Source organism: Pteropus alecto, unplaced genomic scaffold (assembly GCF_000325575.1).
Source record: "Pteropus alecto unplaced genomic scaffold, ASM32557v1 scaffold114, whole genome shotgun sequence".
In the NCBI taxonomy this organism is placed as follows: Eukaryota; Metazoa; Chordata; class Mammalia; order Chiroptera; family Pteropodidae; genus Pteropus; species Pteropus alecto.
The window spans coordinates 4595173-4616429 of record NW_006435793.1 but is presented as its reverse complement, the minus strand read 5'-3'; the positions used below and the strand labels follow the sequence as shown (position 1 = coordinate 4616429).

The 21257-nt window shown below is 43.4% G+C and overlaps 1 non-coding gene and 1 pseudogene across 1 annotated transcript; both read left to right on the top strand.

The window, feature by feature from the left end:
- Nucleotides 1-10799: 10799 nt before the first annotated feature.
- LOC112479468 lies at nucleotides 10800-10918 on the top strand. The gene has a single exon (XR_003046206.1). It is a non-coding gene; the product is annotated as a 5S ribosomal RNA (ribosomal RNA).
- Nucleotides 10919-13235: 2317 nt separating this feature from the next.
- On the top strand, nucleotides 13236-13354 carry LOC112479458 (annotated as a pseudogene).
- The last annotated feature ends 7903 nt before the right edge of the window (nucleotides 13355-21257 follow it).

The window sequence follows — 21257 nt, the reverse complement described above, 5'->3', positions numbered from 1 at the left end:
TACCATCCCTGAAATACTGGTGTGATCTCATCCAGTATTTCCCAGAAGCGTGGGTAATATCAAGACAAGACAAGACACTACTGCCATGCATCTTATCTCCACATCGTGTGCTAGAGATCATACCGTTCATGCACATTTTTATCCTGCTTTTTCCACAAGTGTCCCTACCCCCCTTCAGTAATACCTCTATCTATTAGCTATTGCTGGATACTAATCCAACTCAAAATTCATGGTTTAAAGCAATATTTATTATTGCTCATGAGTCCAGGGGTCAAGTGGGCAGTTCTCCTGGTCTGGGCAGGCTCAGCTAGTCTCAACTGGGGTTGTTTATAGATCTGTAGTCAACTGGTTGGTGGGTCAGCTGGTTGATATAGGATGGCCTCATTTATTTTGTGGCTGGCTGTCACCTGGGTAATTGGGGTGACTGTGCCACGCATGTCTCATCTTCCATCACACCGTATTGGTCGAAGCAAGTCACAAACCGGCCCAGAGTCAGAAAGGGAAGGACTACCAATTTTAGGGAAAAGGGCATGGATACAGGGAGACCATTAATTGCAGCATCAGTTATTGTCACCGATCCTCCATACTCCTAGCTGTCATAGCTGCCATTTTTGATAGCAGTAGCATTTTTCCACCTTTCATAGATGTATCATTAAATGGGGACATACCGCATTTAATTTGTTTAAATTTTTCTTCTGATAACACTTATGCAAACAACTTGATAGAGCCTTAACCTTTGAGGTCAAGAAAGGCAAAAACCCAAAGTCAAGCAAGAAGACTGAGCCAAAGTGCTCCTGAGCCCCTTAGAAGCAGCACCACCTGCAGACCCTCCTAGTTTCCCCAACTGATTAAATTCAAATGTGTCTGACCAGGATTTTCAGGCAAATCCTGGCTGTTGCAATCACTTACAGGAGGCCCTTTCCATCTCTGGACCTCGGTTTCCCCATCTATAACACTAGAGGGTTGGACTAAATGCTTGGGCGTTTGGACTAGAACAGTATTTCTCAAATGAGGTCACTCAGGTCTAAAAGCCAAAAAGACACCAGTGACACCCTTACACGTGTTTCTAAATACACAAGAAACACAAGGCACATCTGTATCATTCTTCCTGCCCTGCAGTGACCCACCTGTAAGGGCTGTTCTGTGCAGAGCAGAGGGGGCAGTGACAGAGGTGCCCAGCTGGCATGTGCGAGGGTGATGTTAGATGTGTGTATGACATGGCTGCCGATGATTGCTGGTTTCTGTTCAGTGTCTTGTCTTGTAATCTCAACATGTATTTGTGACCTTGTTCAATGTTCATTGTCTGTTAAATGCACTATAAAATTTAATTCCCATGGTTTGTGGCTGAGCAAAGGAGCTTTGAAACGAAAGGTGTGTGCATTCTAGCTCATGAGCTCTTCTCCTTTTTTAAAGATTTTATTTTTTTAAGAGCAGTTTTAGATTCACAGCAAAATTGAGAAGGTACCGAGATTTCCCATTGACCCCTCCCCCACACATGCACAGCCTTCCTCATGATCAACCTCCTGCATCGGAGAGCTACATTTTTAATCAAGGATGAACCTACATGGACACATCTTAATCACTCGAAGTCCATAGTTTAAGTTAGGGTCCACTCTTGGTGTTGCACATTCTATGGATTTAGACAAGCGTATAATAACATGTATCCATTATTATAGTATCAGTATGTTCACTGCCTTAAAAATTCTCTGTGCTCCATCTGTTCATCGCTCCTCATCCCCCTTCCACACTCCAGCCCCACAAACGCTGATCTCTTTATCATCTCAATAGTTTCGCCTTTTCCAGAATGCCATACAGTTGGAATCATACGGTATGTAGCCTCTTCAGATTGGCTTCTTTCACTTAGTAATATGCATTAAAGTTTCCTCCATGTCTTCTCATGGATTGATAGCTCATTTCTTTTTAATGCTGAGTAATAGTCCATCCTCTGGATGTACCCCAGTTTATCCATTCACTTCACTTACTGAATCACATATGGAAAGCCCCTGGTTAGACATCTTGGTTGCTTCCAAATTCGAGCAATCATGAATAAAGCTGCTATAAATATCTGTGTGCAGGTTTCTGTGTGGACATAAGTTTTCAAGGGAAAATACCAAGGAACACAATTATTGGATCGTGTGGTAAGAGTATGTTTAGTTTTCTAAGAAACCACAAAACCGTCTTCCAAAATGGCTGTATCATTTTGTATTCCCACCAGGAGTTCCTGTTGTTCCACATTCTTGCCAGCATTTGGTGTTGTCAGTGTTCTGACTTTGGCCATTCCAATCCGTGTGTAATAGTATGTCAGTGTTGTTTTCATCTGCCTGATGACATGTGATGTGGAACATCTTTTCATGTGTTTATTTGCCATCTGTATATCTTTTTTGGTGAGGTGTCTTTTAAGGACTTTGGCCCATTTTTTAAATTGGATAGTTTGTTTCATTATTATCAAGTTTTCAGAGTTCTTTGTATATTTTGGATAACAGTCCTTCCTTAGATGTGTTTTTTTTACAAATACTGTAGTGTCTCCCAGCCAGTGGCTGGTCTTGTACCATTTTAAAGAGCTTCGTGGATCAAATAAGTGGACTCCAAGCACCTTTGAGCTGTAAGAGCTTAGAGAAGAGGTGGTGGTTGTTAAGGCGGGGGCGGTGGTGGGGGTGGTGGTGGTGCGGTGCCTACTTTCTCTTCCCCAGCTAGGTTCAGAGGTCAGTAGTCCTCGCTGACTGGGAATAAGCAGGGTGTCCAGTGGTACATATCAAGGGCCACTGCTCATGATGGCCTCATGGAGTGCAGAGATTCTGGGGATAGAACTGGTAGTGTCCTGGTTACAGACTTTTCCTGCCTAGTCTGCCAGAAGAGATCTTTCTGACTTTTTGTGGCAGATGTATGGTTTAGTTTGCAAATTTCCTTGTGATAACCACTCCTCCTCAACATTATAAGGCTGTCAACCCAGAGGCTCCGCTCTCCAACTCTGGCGCTCTGAGATAGATGATCCCAAGGATCACTGTGCCCCGCCCCTCAGCACAGTGATTGGTTCAGAAATAGGCAAGTGATTCAAACAGCCAATCAGAATCCTTTTCTGGGGTTGTTATATAGTCCCTGGGAGAAAGGGATGTTCCTTTGGATAGTCTTGTCTTGCTAAGAAGTTTTATATCCAAGCTGCCCACCACCATCTTGCCTAACTTGTAGAAGGATGAAAGCCACACAGAGCCAAGAGATGGGGATAGAAAGACAAGGTCTTGACAACACTGCCTGAGCCCCCACATCCACCCATGCCTGGTTGACCCCAGACTTAGTCCTTTCAGGAGCTAATGAATCCCTTGATTGCCTAGGCTCTAGTGAGTTAGTTATCTCTCATTTGCAACCAAGAGTCCTTCAAAACCCACTCAACAGGGTGACCATTTACATTTGTGCAGCTTTGGACTGTATTACCATAGGGGTGCCCTAAACTTGTGTGATACACAGCCTGTTCGGCTGAATGCAGTATGATGCTCAATCTTTGCTCAGTCATCACCTCCTCTCAGAAGCCCTCTTCGATTTCTCCAGGCAGAGTCAGTCACACCCTCCTATCTGTTTCCAAGTACCTTATAAAAAATATACAACATGGAGCTACACTCTCTATATTGCAATTTACATATACATCTGCCTGTCTCATCACACTGGGGCCTTCTTCAGGATAGGGACTATGACTTATCTCTGTGTCCCCATTGACCCAACCAAGAAGTGCTTAAGTATTTATTAAGTGAATTATAATCAAATCTCAGTACAGTACACAATTGGAATGTCTTGGGTAAAGAAAATTCCCTTTGTAATTGTCATAGAAAAGTACCATAGAGCAGGAGTCAACAGCCATTTTTCTATAAAAGGCCAGATAGTATTTTAGGTTTTGCTGGCCACTTGGTCTTTTCACAACTACCCCACTCTACTGTGGTGGCGCAAAAGCACCATAGACAATGTGTAGACAAATGAGCCTAGCTGTGTTCCTATAAAACTGTATTCATAGACCCTGTAATTTCATAAAATTTTCGTGTGTCACAAAATATTAATCTTCTGTTGATTTTTTTTCAACCATTTAAAAATGTAAAAATAATTTTCAGTTCTCAAGCCACACGAAAAGAGTCACCTGGCAGTATTGGGCCCACAGGCCTTAGTTTGCTGACCCTTGCAGACAATCACTGGGCATCTCTATTCACAAGGAACGCTGAGAGAGTTGGCATCTCTCCCCTGATTGTAGGTCCAGGAGCTGGTACAGCGGCCGCAGCTGCGGCCTGCTCTTACCATGTAGAAGGGAGATTTGGGCCAACCTCTGAGTGATTCACAGGCTCTCGGGAGGTCAGGGCAGGAAGGGCCTTGGTTGACCACACAGCACAACCTCCTCACCATACACCCGGGGAACTGAGGCCATTTATGCCTGCCAACTGGCCCGAGGCTACACACCTTGCTGAGTCTGGGTCCACAGGACTGGGCGTGTGGTCCTCCGGGCTTTCACCAAACCACCCAGATGTGACAAGAGGAAATTTTCTGAACCATAATCTTCCAGGTGCTGGCTTCACGCTCACACACCCTTGTGAGTTTGGGTCTTAGCTGCACCTACCTCCCCTCATCCCAAATTCTACCAAGCTGTGACAGTGTAACGGTGGCCTTCCCCACTCACCTGTGAGGCCCGCATCTATGCCACATGCTGTGGGCCTCACATTCCAGGGCCTTCCCATCCCCCACATCCCCGAGAGCCCAGCCCATAGAGCCAAGAAGGCACCTTTGTACAAAGGTCTGCTTCAGAGGCCCAGATGGCTCCAAATGTGTCTTCTCCATCTGCAGGAGATAACAGACATGCATGTAAAAAAAAAAAAAAAGGAATAAATACATACTTAATGATTTAGTTTAAGTAACTGAGCAAATATTCATTTTCTTAAAATGTTAATACATAATTAACTGATAATAAAATTAATTGAGTAAAACAGTCAAAAAATAATGCAATACTTATTACATGAGGGAATATAACTGCATAGGAAGAGATTTAATTGTTCCAGAGACCGACGAGTCCCCAGAAGCAGAAAAAGGAAGAGGCTTTCTTCTGACCCCCCTGCAAGAGCAGGCGGAAGTGAAGACTGCCTCTTATACCTCAGCAACTTGACAATGGATTTAGAGCACATCTCAATGTCCAGCCCAGCCCTGACAGCACCACTTCACCACCATCAATTCCAAAAAGAGGCAAGAAAAGAATAAATCCACCACACACATCCTTTTGTTAGGGTATAAAAGGGTAAGCATGGGGCCTGGGGTGCAGTTAGAGGAGGGAGGACATGATCTGGGACTGGCTGGGACCGGTGGGCATTGACAGTGCAGGTCAGGATGGAGCATGAGCAAAGGCAGAGGCGACGAGGTACAGATGAGCCACAGGAAACAGCTAGGATTTTGTCTGGCTGAACCAGAACACAGCAAGGGCACAGCGAGAGGTGGGGCTGGAGGGGTGTGCTGGGGAAGGGTGTCAGGGTACGAGAGCAAAGCAGCTGGGCCCTGGCTACTACGCTCAGGACAACCTGGTGGGCTCAGGGGCCCACTGCAGGCCCTGCCTTTTATTATTAATCTCTCTTGTGAATTCAGGTGGGGAAAGGTCTGCTGAGAGTCATGCCAGAATTCACAGGAGAAAGATTCTGTAATTTCTTTTAGCTCTGTGACTCTGGACAAAGTATTCAGTATTAATGCAGCTGACCATGACGTCTTCTGTGTGTGCGACTGACAGACCAAATTACCTTTTCTTATCTCCTGGGGAGAAAAAAGGACCATTTATTTGACATATTTCATAATCATTTCACCTGCTTGCCCCCTACAGAGAGCACCGGTGACCTGGCTCCCTCCTCTCCCACAAGATGCAGGAAGCATGTCGTCTAATAAAGCCCAGTTTCTAAAGAATGTTTTTAATCTTGGAATAGTGAGCATAATTTTCTATTGTATTTTTAATTCTCTATCTGCTTTTTAAAAGCCCACGTTTCCATTTTCTCTCATTTTCATCCTGCCTCATCAGAGCCGGGAGGGAGCGCGGACATCACACGCTTCCATCTCCTTCTTGGTGTTTGACACGTGAGGCAGTGGAGAGCAAGCTGGGGATTCAGGACTCTGTGCCCTCGGTGCCCGTTGGGCACAGATTTCTAAGTGGTGGCTTGAAAATACTCAGCCTGGGCAACTACAACACGCCAGAAACAATTTTTTAAATTGCGGTAACGCATAACACAAAATTTACCATCTTAACCATTTTTTAAGTGTAGAGTTCAGTGGCTGAGTACAAACGTATTGTTATGCAATCATCACCACCATCCGTCTCTAGAACTTTTTCATCTTGCAAAACTGAAACTGCGTGCCGAGCAAACGATATCTCCCCATTCTCCCCCTACCCCAAACCCTGACAAACGCCGTTCTACTTTCTGTCTCTGTGAATTTGATTACTGTAAGTACTTTGTATAAGTAGAATCATACAGTAATCATCTTTTTGTGACTGGCTTATTTCACTTAGTATAAAGTCATCAAGTTTCATTCATGTTACAGAATGTGTCAGAATTTCCTTCCTTTTAAGACTGAATAATATTCCATGGTAGGTTTATGCCACATTTTGTTTATCCATTCATCCACTGAGGGACACTGGGGTTGGTTTCATCTTTTGGATATTGTGAATAATGCTGCTGTGAATAGAAATATCTCTTTGAGTCCCTGCTTTCAACTCTTTTGGGTACGTACTCAGAAGTGAGATTGATGGATCTTATAATAACTCTATTTTTAATTTTTTTGAGCAGAAGCATTTTTTACTTACCACCTCTCTGTCCTTCTTCCATTCCTCAGGCCGAAGGCCAAGCCAGGTAGCACATGAGAGCATGAGAAAGCAGCCCTCACCCAGAGGTTCCTGAGGGCTTCTCCAACAGAAGGGAAAACTAACTGTGGGGTGTTCTGCACCCGCCCACTGGGTTCCGTACATGGCCTCTTGGGGCTTCTTCTATGGATTTCAGGTCAGTGTTTCCTTGGATTACTGAGACCTTGGCTTTGGACCCTGACCTTGGGAGCCAGTGGAGTACACACTCACACATCGAATAGAATAGTAAGTGCCAGGGGACTTTCATGCAATATCTCATTGAATCCTCACCGCAGCCCGGGGAGGTAGGAACGATCATTATCCCATTTTACAGATGAGAGCACCGATGCTCAGAGAGGTTAAGTAAAAGGCCCAAGGCCCCCAGCTAGAAAGTGGCAGGGCTCAGACAGACACGCACTCAGCTCTGTCTCTGTTCTTTCCACCTCAGGCCGCCTCGAGTGGCGTTTAGGTGCAGTGATGAGAGGTGCAACCTTTGTACTGTAGGACAGAGTGTGTAAGGGCAGGAATAGGGGAGACCACTTCTCTATTTTCGTGGGACCTTGAAGAACAGATAGATATTGGGAAGTGGCGAAGGCGGAGGGATCTGTGTGAAGAACTCTTCTACTGGTTCTCTCTGGATGCAGACAAAGAAGGGCGACAGATCTTAAATGTGGTAGAGATTTTTTTAAAGACTTTAACTAGTAAATTTGAAAGGTTTCCAGAATGGGTAATTTTCTATGAAAACAAACATTTTCAAGATTGACTCAAAAAAGATTAAAAGCATAAAAAAACTATGGAAGAAATTGGAAAGCTTTCACTTTCTGCGTTGTATATTTCTGTAATATTTGAACTATGTAATAAAAATATGTTTCATTTGGAATCTGAAAAATAAGTGTATAAAAATTAAATCGATATCATGGAAATGCGTATGATATATTGTTAATTGTAAAAAGCAGATTGCAAGTTGGCATACATAGAGAATGATCCCATTTATGTAAGCGAATGTGAATGTATATTTGAAAGAATAAGCACCCAAATTCTATCAATATATGTTCCTGAGAAGTAGAATTACGAGCGACTTTCTTTTTCTATTATTTGTATCTTACCACTAAGAAAGAAAAATTAATTTGAAGAGAAAAACTTAGATGACCTTGGATGTGGTGATGCCTTTTCAGATATAGCACCAAAGACACAATTCATGAAAGAAATAATTGATAAGTTGGACTTCACTAAAATTAAAAACTTCTGCTCTGCAAAACACAATATTGAAAGAGTCAGAAGACAAGACACAGAGTGGGAGAAAATATTTGCAAAAGACACATCTGACAAAAGACAACTCTGAAAACTCAACAGTAACAAAACAAACTACCCAGTAAAAAAACGGGCCAAAGATCTTAAGAGACAGACAGCTCACCGAGGAAGATATACAAAAAACAAATAAGCTCCACATCATATGTCTTCAGGGAAATGCAAATGAAAACAACAAAGACATATTATTACACATGGATTGGAATGGCCAAAATCAGAACACCGACAACACCAAATGTTGGCAAGAATGTGGAACAGGAACTCCTGGTGGGAATGCAAAATAATACAGCCATTTTGGAAGATAGTTTTGTGGTTTCTTAGAAAACTAAACATACTCTTACCATAGGATCCAATAATTATGCTCCTTGGTATTTATCCAAAGGAGTTGAAAACTTATGTCCACATGGAAACCTGCACACAGATATTTATAGCAGCTTTATTCGTGATTGCCCAAATTTGGAAGCAACCAACATGTCCTTCAATAGGTGAATGGATAAACTGGGGTACATCCAGAGGATGGACTATTATTTAGCACTAAAAAGAAATGAGCTTTCAATCCACGAGAAGACATGGAGGAAACTTTAATGTATGTTGCTAAGTGAAAGAAGCCAATATGGAGAGGCTACACACTGTATGATTCCAACTGTATGACATTCTAGAAAAGGCAAAATTATGGAGATGGTAAAGAGATCAGCTGTTGCGTAGGGTGCACGAGGAGACTGAGTGGAGGAATAGGTGGAGTAAGAGGATTTTTAGGGAAATGAAATTATTTTTTATATTATAATGGTGGATATATGTCATTATACATTTGTCCAAACTCACAGAATGCATAAAACCAAGAATGAACCCTAATGCAAACTGTAGACTTTGGGTGATAATGATGTGTCCATGGAGGTTCATCCTTGGTTAAAGATGTACCATACCAGTGGGGAACATTGATAATAAGGGAGGCTGTGCATTCGTGGGGGAAGAGGTATATGGAAAATCTCTATACCATCCTCTCAATTTTGTTGTAAACCTAAAACTGCTCTAAAAATATAAAGACTTAATTTGAAAAAAAAAGAAAGAAAGTAAAGCTTGTTCAAGCACTACTTGTGCAAAAGGATACAGGCCGTTCTCAGGATGAATCTTGTCAAAGTTTATGTAACAGTTAATACCTATGCAATAAACCTTTCCAGGAATTAGGAAATGTTTAAATTTTTCCAGTTAATTTTATACACTTAGAATAATTTGGATACCAAAACTAGATATACAAAAAATAAAAGAGCATAAGATAAAGTACATCTATCTAAAATCAAGAGCCAACATCATACTCCATGATAAAACATTCAGTTCTAGTCTAGAGGGATTCAGATTTGAGTCAGAATTAAGACTGGATGTCAGGTATCAGCAATGCTAGCTGCAACATAACAAACAAAATCCCAAATCTCAGTGGCTTAACACAATAACAGTTTATTTCTTATACATACAAAGAACAATGAAGGTTCTTGGTCAGCAGGCACTTCCCATGTGGCCTTTCAGAGACCTGTACCCCTTCTGCCTTCTGGCTATGCCATCTTCTAGAACCTCTGCTAGACCGTCTGACAACAGGTGGAAGAAAGAGAGAAGAGGATCGAGTAGGAGGTTTCCTGGGCCAAGTAGGGAAGCCCTGTACATCACTTTCAGTCACAATCCAATGTCTAGAACCCAGTCACATGGTCATACCTAACTGCAAAGGGGGCGGGAAGTGTAGTCTAGCTTTGTGCCCAGGAGGAAAGAGAAACACAGGTGATAACGCATCGTTTCTTAATGAGTGCCCCACTATTGTCTGCTGGACTTGTTCACAAGTTGCTGACACTTTCTGCATATTTTGATGTGTGTAAGGCAGACAATGATGGCCTCCTGAACACGGGTGATTATAAACACATCCCAATTTCAGAGATTTAAAATGTGAAAAACAGAATCAATGAAATACTGTATAGGAATACTAGACAAAATTATAAGAGATACCATATTTCTAAAAACCTGTGGATAAGCAAGGACTTTCCATACATGATCTCAAAGGCAAAAAGCATAAAAGATAGACTTAACTACATAAAAATAAAAAATCCCTCACATCAAAAAAGAAAATTAAAAGCAGAAGGACCCATTGAGAAGGAAGTATTTGTAACGTGTGATAGACAAAGAATTAGTAGGCCTGCTATTTTAAGGGCCCTTACAAATCAACAGTGAAAAAGATGAACACTCCAAGATAAAAATAGACAAAGAACTGTAACAGGAAATTAATCAAAGAAGAACTAAAAATGGTTAAGTATATTAACTATGTAAACTATTTGGTAGTCAAAGAAATGCAAATTAAAACCACAATATGATACCTTTTTAAAAAAATCATTACACTGGCAGAGATCTGAAAATTGATAATGGTGTTGGCAAGGACTGGGAACGACAGATTTACCCTTCTGGGAGGGGCAAAGTTGGTGCGCTTTCCAGCAGTGTGGCTAAGATCTCAAAAACAGGCCCATTGACCCAGCAATCCCATGTCTGGAATTTATTCTACGGGAACGAATGAAGAAATCTTAAAGATATACATACGAGGCTACTAATCACAGGGTTTTTTTAAAATTCAGTTTTTATTTTTATCCAAGTTAGACATGCACATAATTTTAAAATTTAAGTCTACAGCCATGCCACCCTGAACAAGCCCGATCCCATCTGATCTCGGAAGCTAAGCAAGGTCGGGCCTGGTTAGTACTTGGATGGGAGACCACCTAGGAAGACCAGGTGCTGTAGGCGTAAAATATTTAAAAAAATAATAATAAAGGATTGTAAGATGACAAGGTTCCTGCAATCTGTGAGATCAACCAAGGGGTGCTTCGCCTAAAAAAAAAAAAAAAAAATTAAAAGTTGAGAAATTCAAAATGGTTTGTTATGAAAATCAGGAATTCCCGGAAGCCTCTCCTTCTCCCCCCACCCCTCCTCTTAGTCCCAGAGATAACGGCTTTCGATCCTTCTGGTATTTACTGTATTTTTGCTAAATAACATACTCGTAATGCTACTTCTTTATTTTTGAGGCTTGGGCATTATCTAATGATTTCTCGTCACGGAAAGAGAGGATTAACTGTCTCAGCAACCACCTCCACTTTAAGATTCCCCCACACAAAGCACATACACATGCTCCATCCTCACCACCTCTCCCCTCAAATGCATATAACCCCTGGTCATCAGCCTCCCAATAGAGTTATTTGTCATCCTGATTAGATCAGTATTCATTATTTGCTTATTTTGACTGTAAATCTATTATCAAATGAAGTATGTAGGATTCTATCATTTTATTTTCCTGCACAACACTTCATTTTCCCTGAAGTTAATAATTAACTTATTTTTTTATCATTGGCTTAGTTTGCTAATTTTTATCACCAATTTATTTCTTTAATTTTTATTTTTCAATTACAGTTGATATTCAATATTATTTTTATTATCACAAATTTAACTACACACTCTCATTCAGAATTTTGAACGTATTACTCCATTGTGTTGTCTTCCACTGATGCTATTTTAGAACTTGGATACCATTCCGAATTCTAATCCTTGTATACAATATACTTTTCCTCTGCAAACTTATAGGATCTTTTCTCTGTCCACCTCATCCCATATTAACCCCAGTTCCAAGATACTTGGCATGCCTGGTTCTGGGGTCTCTTCAAGGTTTAGCAGTACAAATTAAGCTTCCTTTTCAAGTTTGAGATTTGGCTTTCTTGGGCCTATTAAATACACCTTTTCAACTTACCAAATGCTGTTGCTGATGACTCCTCTATTATTCTCTTTTTCCTTATAGGTTTTTTCTTTTTTAATCGGTTTACTACAATTTGTAGAGAAAGCAACAGTGAACCAAGGTTTGGCCTTTGGAGTCCCGCTTTGTGTGGAAGGTTTCTGATTAGAAACCCCCCATCTCACTGGGTCCTGGGCCTCCACATCCATCCTCCTCTTCCCATAGTTCTCTGAAAGCAGCTGTTGTTCAGCTCAGTTCAGCTGGGAGGCAAATACCTGCAGGGCAATTTAATGACCTAAATGTGTAATCTAAGAAGTTAAAAAAAAAACCTATAAAGCTTAAAACAATATAAGGAAAGAAATGATAAACAAAATGGAATTCAACGAAATAAAAAAATCAATAGAAAGACCAACAAAACCAATAGCTGATTTCTTTGAAAAGACAAAATAGACATTTCTGGGAAGAATGGTCAAGAAAAAAAAGAGAAGATACAAATATATGACATCATACATGAAAAAGAATAATGTAATTATAGTTAACACAGTTTTAAAAGATGATAAGATAAAGACAGCCAACTCTCTGGAGATTTTATCTTTTAATGTGTGTATATTTGCAAATAAAATTTATTGAGAAAAAATAGTAAGAAAATGCTGTCAAAAGCTCTATGCCAACAAATCTGAAGATTTAGTAGAAATAAATTCCTACCAAAACTGAAAAAAAAAATAGCAACAAATATTCCAAATAATCCTAAAACTTTTAAAGAAATTGAAGCAATAATTGAAAACATTCTCACAAGGCTCAGTTGGTTTTATAGGTGAATTCTACCAACATTTCAAGGGATGGATAATCCCAATCTTATATGAATTCCTCTAGGGAATAGAAAAATAAGGAATACTCCCAAATTCGTTCTTGAGACCAGGATAATCTTAATATCAAAATTGAACAATGAAAGCAGGAAAAAGGAAAAATTCCAGGCCCATTTCACTCATAAATATAGATTTAATAATCTGAAATAACATATAATTAAAATAATACAACTGTGTGTAAAAAAGATAATGTACCATAACCAAGCTTAGCCCAGGAATACAAAGATGGCTTAATATTAGAAAATCTATAAAGATAATTTACCACATTAATAGATTAAAGAATAAAAACCATATGATCATCTAAGTAGATACAGAAAAGGTATCTGATAAATGTATATACTAATTGATGATAAACCTCTAAGCAGATTGGAAATAGAAGAGACTTTCTTAACCTGATAAGGATATCTATTTTAAAATTCTGAAGGGAACATTACTTGATATGTAAACAGAAACATTTCCTTTAAAATTAAAAAAAGTCTATGGCCATACTACCCTGAACAAGCCCAATCTCATCTAATCTTGGAAGCTACGCAGGGTCAGGCCTGGTTAGTACTTGGATGGGAGACCACCTAGGAAGACCGGGTGCTGTAGGCATAAAAAATTAAAAAATAAGGGATTGTAAACTGATAAGGTCTTTGCAATCTGTGAGGTCAACCAGATGTTGCCTCGCCTAAAAAAAAAATAATTAAATTAAATTAAATTAAAAAAAGATAAGCATGCCTACCTTTTTTTATTCAACATTGTACTTCAAAAATTTTTTTCTTAAATAATACATTTAGTGGCAGAAGTTTTTAAAATTAATATAATAAATTAAGTTAATGGCATATATTTGAAAAGAAAGAAACTGTCATTATTTACAGATGATATGACTATTTAGAAGACCCAAAGGAATCTACAGACCAATTATTAATTAGCAAGATTAGCAGATATGAAATCAATAGTTAAAAGTCAGTGAAATTTCTAGTCATTAAAGAAGAAACATAAATGGTAAATAAACATGCAAATATACACAAACTTTATACTTATCTGGGAAGTTCAGATTTAAACAAAGATATAGCATTTTATACTTATCAGATTAAAAAGTGTTTTTAACAATCTGACACCACCAAGTATTGGAGAAGAGGTGGAGCAATGAGAACCCTCGCACACTGTTGGTAGGAGAGCCGTTGGTACAACCACCTTGGGGAGCCATTGGTACCATCTTGCTAAGGTGAAGAAGCCCTGGACCCAGAAAATCTATACTAGGGCATGTACATGCCCCAGAAAAATCTCTTCCCAGTGTGCACAAAGAGACATTTACAGGAATGCTTATGGCAATATCGTTTATAACGACCCCCCCAAAAAGAAATCTGAAATGTTTTTTGACAAGGGAATGAATAAAGATGGTACATTCATAAAAAAGAAAAATATAATATTGAGTAAATAAACAAGATACGGAAGGATATAACCTTACTTAAAATTGTAACATTCCACCTCCCTGACTTTATTTTTCCCCTTTACACCTTTTACATTCAAACATATTAGATAACTTATCTATAATTCATAAATTTTGCTTATTGTTTGGCTCACTCCACAAGAATGTACAAAAAAAGCAATGATCTTATCTGTTTTGTACACCAATGTTCCCAGAGCTTAGAATGGTGCCTCACATACAGTAGGCACTCAATAAATATTTGTTGAGTGAATTTGTTGAATGAATACAAGACAGTATGAAACCACATACTGAAAGTTTAAAAGGCATGCAAAACAGTACTCTTTAACATTTATTGGTAAACACCCCCTCTGGCTTGGGTCACCTCTGTGACACAGGTGGGGAGTGGGATCAGGAAGGAGCACCCACCCAGCAGCCTTGAAGTGTCCCTATGAGGTTTTATTTCCTAAGGGGGCAATGGAGGCAGGAGTGTTTGGTATATTATTACCAACAATTTGTGCATAATGGAGAAACTTCACATAGCAACTTCTTTGTTTAATCGTAGGAACATCAAGCACCTGCAGCAGGCATTAGAGTTTCTAAGGGTTTCCCCACATGATCGTTTGGATCAAGTGTGCAGAAGAGGCTTCCTATAAGCCCAGCTCAGAGCAAGGTGGGGCCTGGGGCTCGGGGTTCCTCCAAACCTCCTGAGGGGAGAACCCCACGCTGAGAGAGAGGAAGGGCCAGTACAGGCAGCCACCTATCCTGGAGGAGACAGATGGGGAGGATGGGTGAGGACCGGGCTTTGTCTTGCAGTGTCCTCCCTTGGCTCTGGGGGATCATTGCTGGGTCCCCCTGGAGGCAGCACTGGGTTCTACATTACCTGCCTTCTTGAAAAATGATCATTTTTATTGGCTGAAGAACCATCAAAGACTGAAGCATACTTTACTCAGTCATCTCATCAATCTTACATCAATTGTTATGATAGAGTGTGCTCACCATTTTCCTCAACTATGAACAACACTGCAATTAACATCTTTGTGGGCTTCAATTTTTGCTTTGCTTTTTTAAAAAATTATTTCACTAGGACAAATACCAGAAGGAACAACTGGTCAAAGTATACACATGGTTTCTAAGGCTCTTGATATGTTCTGTCACATTGCTGTCCGCCAAAGGGTTGGCCTTGGTGACATTAGGTGTATATAGGACATTGCATCTCATGTTGGGAAGGTCTACTCCTGCTGTAGCACTATTCACAATTCACCGAACTCAAGACTAATCCTGCTAAAAGATGGGAGGAGACATTTATATTTATTTGCCACTTTGAAAAATGCCCTATTTGGCCATATCGTAAATCCAGTTTGCTGCTCCGTTAACCAGAGAGTTGTGAAATTGTTTCTTAACATACATTTTAAAAGTTGGGAGAATTCAGACAAAATGAGGCTTTATTAATATTTAACATTGGATAAAATATTTACCTGGCATGTTTAAAATGCTCACGAAGTGCTATCACACTGTGCTAGTTTTGCCATACCATTTCCATTACTGGGTATTATTCTGGTTTTCTTTTCCTAGACAAATAGATAATCTAATGACTCAGTTTGCAGCTCCAAGCCCGTGAGATCCATATGCAAGGCGAGGAAGTAGGAGGCAATGTAATATGCGTAACTCCGTTGGAGCCAACTAATAATTATAGACTCCACTTAGTAAGAATTTACTGACTGCCAGGCAATTTTCTTATGTTATCTCATTTCATCTTTGGTCTTGTTAGATAGGTACAATTGCCCTTGCTTCATAAATAAGGAAACTGAGGCACGGGTCCTAGGGATATAGCCATTATGGATGTTGTGGCAGAGAACGAAGATTGGACTGATGCCAAGAGGCAGGGGCCCTGGTCCTGGCACTGTCCCTCATCATTCAACACTCCTGGGCCTTGTCTTCACCCCAGGGAGAGGCTGAGGACAAGGGCATGGTCATGGGACTCCTTCACGCCCTACAGGCAGGTCCCCTTAGAAAGAAGACCATCTGCTTTTTCTTTCTCCCACGGAACTGCAGGAGAAGTGCAATCTCATGGCTCAGCTGAGCACAGGTTGGGCCACATCAATCACTGCGACATCACACGCTGTGATTAGTCTTCATCGTCTTTATCTTTATCGCTCACTCAGGAGCCCTGGAGCTCAAGTATACACTTTTCTTTATTTTCCAAAAACTTTTCAAGCACCAACTGTGAACACAGCAGGGCTGCCATGGGGCCAAAAAGCCCAACTCCCGCTTCACCTTGTGACACCAGGTATGAGGCTCGTAAGTCATTTCTGTGGCCTCTGACCGCAGTTTCCTCATCTGTAAAATGAGGATAATAATGACTATCTCAGAGGGTTGTTGTGAGGCTTAAATAAGGAAAAGGGCGTGACTCATGCCACATGACCTGAGCTGAATGAAGCAGGCTCTCCAGGTGTTCTCTGGGCATGACTCAAGGGCCCACTAGGGAACTCACTGACACCCAAAAGAAACCACACCGGACGGAGGGGAGGAGTGTCAGGTTAAAAAGGGGGGGAGGACAAACTTTCCCCAAGGGTTGGGAAGGGTTCTGGGAGGGCTCCCTGGAAGAGGTGGCATTTACACCAAAGGAAAATCAGTCCTATTGAGTGATCAGAGCTGCCACCTGCCTCCAGAACTTCCATTTAGAACCTGGACAGCAAATTTCACACAGGAAGGAATGTCAGGTTAACTCCACACACCCAGATGGGACGCCCCAGAACATCTAGGGTAACTCTGTCAAATGACAGATGTGCTTCATTCATTCATTTGATTAATATTTCTTGAGCACTTGCTACGGTCCAGGCATTGTCCTCAGTACTGGAGATATGTCAACGAACGAAACAAACCCCTGGCTCTCAGAGCTTACATTCTTGTGGGGAACAGAAGGAAACTAAACAATAAACAAAAAATAAAGCTATGCCAGGTTGATGTGAGTGCTAAGGGGATAAAGCAGGGGGAGGAGGTGGAGAAATGGATGGTGGGGAAGGGCTGATTTTTGAGTGAGATCTGTAGGAAACGAGAGGAGGAATGTCCCAGGCAATGGGAACAAGTGTGGGAGCCGTGCACACTCACTTGGCACAGTATAAGATAGCAAGGGAGGGAGGTGAAGGGCACCCTGTGGGTGTGATGGGCTGAGATAGGACTCCGGTTTCCCTCGGGTGATGCGAGTCCTCGGTGAGCTGCTCAGAGGAGCTGAGGGCTCTGGCCACCTGTGAGAAGAGACTGGAGCAGGCCAAGGCAGAAACGGGGAGGGAGATGCCAGGAGGCCATTGCACAGGTGATGGTGGCTTAGATCTGAATGGAAGTAGTGGAGGGGGAGAAAAGGTCAGATTCTGGGTGTGCTTAAAAGTAAAGCCAAGAGGATTTTTGATAAACAAGATTCTCCCCACCCCATCCTGATCGCCCTCCTTCCCAGACCCTCCCGAGGCTGCAGGACTGCGAGGTTCCCCATGGCCTCACCAAGCACCATTCCGCAGGTGATTGAAGAAATCAGACCTTACATGGTTCATTTTGGTTTTATCTCAGAAATAAAACCAAATGTAATCACTGTATGAAATCCACCTCCAGGATGCTGCTCCCTCAGATGGAGGCAGGGATTAGATGAGATTTGCAGGACTGTGTTGACTCCCAGGTTAGATGCTTTCCATAAATTAATTACAGAAACAAAGCCGGTGAGGGAGGCCTGGGGGCCAGTCCCAGGGCAGATCTTCCCAGACAGCGGGGCTGCTCACCGCTCCCCGCAACGCCCTGTGGGCTCTGGAAGCTGCTGGGACTCCTGATTTCTGCCTGAAGTTTGCTGCTCTCCGTCACTGTGGCTTAAGCACCTTCGTCACCAGGAGAGGACTTGGAAGAACACTGGGGCTTAGGGTTTTCTCCCGAGGGCAATGGGGAGCCATGGAGGGTGGCAGACAGGGATGGGACAGGACCAGATTTGCTTTTCAGAAGGGACTCCAGGAGACTGGATTTCAGGAGGGGAGGCTGGAGGTCAAGATATCCTGGTAGGGCCTCGAGGGAGGGAAATGGGATCGGGAAATGGGATCCAGGTACAGGAGTTGCCACTAACGCAGGTGCACCCCTCCAGGTGCCCCTAGTCAATTGCAGCTCTGCCCTTTGGTCCCAGACCTGATGCCCACCTCATCCAGGGCCTGAGCTCCTGTCGGTACAGCCTCTTGGGGCCCGGGTCAGGCCAGTGACTCATTTCTGAATGGTTTTAGCTGAATAAGAGTTCTATCTTTCACTTGAGCTATTTGTCCCTCCTCGTCACAGTTCAGGGTTTTGGCCCCAAACAGCAGCACCTGAGAAAGGATTTCCGGAGGTGGTTTATGGGACTTTTGCTGAAACAGTTGAGCGAACTTCACCTGCAGCCTAGAGAAAGCTGACCCATTCCTCTGAGCTCCATGATCCTCCTTGGCCTGTCCTAAATTAGAGATGGGGCCTTGGTCCTCCCTCAGGTAGGAAGTGCCGACCTTGGCCCTCCAGTAATGTGTCTGAGCTCCAGCCTCAGGTCCTGCTCAAACCCATTTCCTCAGCAAATCTGCGTCTCCTGTTCAGTCGTCACACATCACATGGCAAGGATGTGCCTCCTCCGGCAGGAAGCTGCCCAGATCTTCCTAGTTAGTGCTGACTGATGGCGTAGCGGGAGTGTGGAAGTCTAGCTCAGTTGCCTGGGGTTTCGACACCCCTGAGATGTAACTATACCCTCTACTGAACTCAGCCAGAAATGGGGCCCCTTGTCATCCTCCCCTCTCCTGCTTCCTACTCCTTTTCTGTCTTGTTCTGGGAGCACTTCCTGGGTAAATCACTTGCCCATGAATCCTCAGCTAAGAGCCTGCTTCTAGGGAACCGACCCAGGACAAGCTTCCACGCTTTTACTCCTGCTGTTTCCTTGTCTTAGACCATCCTCCTCGGCAGCTCCCTCACGACTAAAATGATGCCTGCCAGGCCCCACACAACCTCTCCTTCTGCAGGGACCTTCCCAGTGGGAACGGCCCACGCTGAGGTCCCCTGGCTCCTGATGGCCAGCCGGGCCTCCTGGGAGGCAGCCGCTCCCCTTGGCTTTGCCCTGTGCACGCACAGTCCAGTCTGCATATGGAATTGTGCTGCCCCCATTGGCTCTTGGCTCTGCCGCCAACCTCACAGCCTCCTTAGGCCTCTGTGGGTCCATTGCATAATGGGGGTGCTGGGCTCTGGCCCAGAGTGAGCACTGCTGCTGCTCCAGTCCTGGATATCTGCTCCCTAGTCCCCTTACAATATCTGAGCTCATAAAAAAGAGGCGCAGGGATCACTTAAGAAGGAACGGTTGTTCCCCATGCACAGAACTAAATACTCTGGCTGTTACAGCTCATTACTAAGTCCCAGCTATGCCCTGAGAAGGATTAAGGAAACAGCTCTGGTAAAAATCCCCAGAAATAACGTGCTCCTGCCACAGGGAGCCCCAGAAATCTGACTACAGCAATCATCTCCTGGCCTCCTCCACCAAAGCGCATTCCGGTGTTTCCATGTCAGCGGAGTCAGCTGCATCTGGGCAATCGCCTCTACCTGGCCTTTGGGAGGCGCAGATGCTGGGGGAGCTTTGTTAGGCCGACTGCCCCATGGGAGAACCTGAGTCCTGACAGCGAGAAGCCTAGTCAAGGCACCGCTCTGCCTGGAGCCTGCTCGTGACCCAGGCAAGTCACTTCCCCCAACTCTCAGTTTTCCCATTTGAAAAATGGGGGTGGCGTCCACCCTTGCAGGGGTTTATTCACAGAGAACATGTTTACCCAGTGTCCGCCCTGGCTGGATGCTGGGGTCTCAGAAAAGGTTTGGATCCCACCCTGTCCTTGCCCTGGCGTGGCTGCTGGTTCATCAGCAAGATGGGCAGGGAAGGGGAGTGGTGAGGGTTAGAGGAGAAATGAGGTGTGTATAGTGGGGGCCGTGTTAGCGCAAACCAGAGGCTTGCAGCCAGCATTCCAGGTGTTAGGGCAGAAGCAGATGCCCAATATCTGGAGCTACGGATGAATCAGCAGCTGGAGATGTGGCTGAAGGAGCCACTGGAACTGGCTGGTGGCTTGGGTCAGGGGCAGTCATGGGTATTGTGGTCAAGCTTTGGTTCACTCTGACCTGGGTTTGAGGCTCAGCTCAAACCTGATGACCTTGGGCAAGTCTTTCCACCTCTCTGAGACTCGGTTTTCTCTACTTGAAAGTGAGAATCCTAACAGTGCCCACTCTGAGGCCTGTGTGGTGGTGAAGATCGCAAAGTGAAGCCCAACACAGATCCGGGCTCATTTTGGGTAGAGGTGGCTCCCCGTGCCCCTGAGTCCCCGGGCCGGGCCCTCTGCTCCCCAGAAGAGTAAGCTAAGGGGCCGAGAAAGGGGCAAGTGGCTTCTTGTGCTGGATGAAGGGCTGTAGCAGGGCTGAAAGTCCAAAGGCAATCCAGGTCCGCTGCTGAGCTGGGAGAATTGGGTGCCCTAACCCCTGGCCTGAAGGGTCTAGCTTCTGGAAAGTCTGTGGGGCACGTTCAGCTAAGCCTCCCTTCCTTTCTTGGGGAGGCCCTAACCCCTTAGCCAGTGGTTCCATATACTCACCCCATCCCCGGGAACACGCTTCACTGGGAACTAAAACTCAAACACATTTCCCAGGGGCCTGGGCTGGCCAAGAGGGCCCAACTGGGCCCTCTGCTACCCTCTGTGGCCAGGGCTCAGGTCCCTTGTCTGATAACATCAGCTTCCAGCTCCCAGATGGAAGCCCAGGCAGGGGCCAGGATGAAAGCCACACTGAACCTAGCTTGGTATGCATAATCTGGAAGTTCTTTCCCCCTCTCTGGGACTTGGTATGCATAATCTGGAAGTTCTTTCCCCTCTCTGACTTGTAAAGGGACCACAGAAATCTCTGATTCACCTGTTATACAGCTCCCTGTTATACAGGTGAATCAGAGATTTCTGTGGTCCCTTTACAAGTCATTATAGCCATTGTACTCTGTGGCCCACAGAGGTGAAGTGAGCCCAGATAGGGCTGAGACTCAGTGGCATTCTGCCACCCAGGTTGGGGCTCTAGGACCATAAGGGTGAG